The sequence below is a fragment of the Miscanthus floridulus genome, chromosome 17 (assembly GCF_019320115.1).
Source record: "Miscanthus floridulus cultivar M001 chromosome 17, ASM1932011v1, whole genome shotgun sequence".
Lineage (NCBI taxonomy): Eukaryota > Viridiplantae > Streptophyta > Magnoliopsida > Poales > Poaceae > Miscanthus > Miscanthus floridulus.
The window spans coordinates 59884606-59886238 of record NC_089596.1 but is presented as its reverse complement, the minus strand read 5'-3'; positions in this window follow the sequence as shown (position 1 = coordinate 59886238).

Genomic DNA, 1633 nt, shown 5'->3' with positions numbered 1-1633 from the left:
GATTCGGGATCGGTGAGTTAGGGTTAGGGTAGGCCCCCGTGTCATCCGTCCTTGCTTTTCTTTCTAGGGTTGGGTCTTAGGGTTCGGCCAAATCTAAACCCACTATTCTTCTTCATTCTCAGACTGATTCGTGGGTTAGGGTTCGACTTTGAGACCCTTTCCAAAAACCGACACCCTTTCACTTCTCTGTGTTTCACACGATTAGGGTTAGGGTTGGGATAACCCTCTTTCTTCTCAGATCCGAACGGGATCATTTCTTTTCTTGCCGTGCGCCGGCAAAGATGGCTATGTGGCATCTTTCCCCGCTCAGTGGCAGTGGTGACCGGGAGTTGGGTGACATCCACCACCCCCGGTCTCTTTTCTGTTTGCTCTTACCCAGTTAGGGTTAGGGTCTCAATCCAAAATGGATTGGACCCTTGTTCTCTTTGATTTCTTTTCAATGCTCTACCCCATACTTTGACCTTGGCTTTGATACCAGTGTTAGAAATTAGTGAGTACCTTTGTTAAGTAGATTAGGGGTAAGCCTCTAGGATGCCAGTGTCGAGGTAGCTCACTCGATGGAGTCTAGCGTGGTGGCGATGACCAGTGGCGATGTAGAGGTGACGACGGAGTCGGTTGGTGGCTTTCCTGTCGCTGGCAGCACTACTGTAGATCGGATTAGGTTTTCTATTGGTGGATCACGATGGCTTAGACCAACCTTGTAGTTAGAGCCATGATCCCTAGCTCTTTTATATGTGCTATGCGACAGGGGCCCACCAACCATATTAGGGTTGGACGCCCCAGATTAGGGCGCAGAAACAAGGGCTCAATAGGTCATTGGGCCTATTGGTGGAGATCAACTAACAGGTCATGGACATTGACAAAGAAAGTAACAGCGAGGAGTGTGCCAATGCTTATGAAGAAGCAGCTGAAGAAGATGCCCGTAGCAGCGCACTCATCAAATTCTCAAGGCTGAAGACACGACTTGAAGCTGCTGGTGCCGAACACGATGAGGTAGAGGCACACATACATATAGCATATCCATCTAGAGCCCTACGGCCAGTCACATGGCCCATCCATGTTGGATCCACCCTACGGCGGCCGTACCTACCTCACCTCTATGGGCAAAGAGCCGTTTGCCTTGTGTGCATGCATGCATGAATCAAGATGACCTCATGGAGCTAGCTACCTGCAATCATCAATCAAGTTTGCATACAGAGAAGGATACTAGATTAATTGGCATGGAGGACATGCATGCTACATGAATTGTACAAGGCCCATGTGAAGAAGGATGATAATCAGAATAATATGAAAATTAGCAAGGATAATAGGGCCGCTAATGGAAGACATATGGGAAAAACATCGACCATTAGTATATTCGTCGACAATGATTTTTAAGCCATCAGCACACACAAGTTTTGAAAGGCTTCACTTTGAAGGGCTAGCGAAGGTGCTAGTAAAGCCAACAGAACATATCTAAAATTGGAAGCTGATCATCAGCTGGGCAATCGGCTATTACCTAGGCAAAGATATAAAGGCTGACCGGACCCCTTGCTCATTGGATGGTCATGGCCTATAGTACTGCAGGAAAGCCGATAGCTCAATCGGCTATCCAATGCCCAATAAGTCTATTAAATATCTCCATGCACGCCAT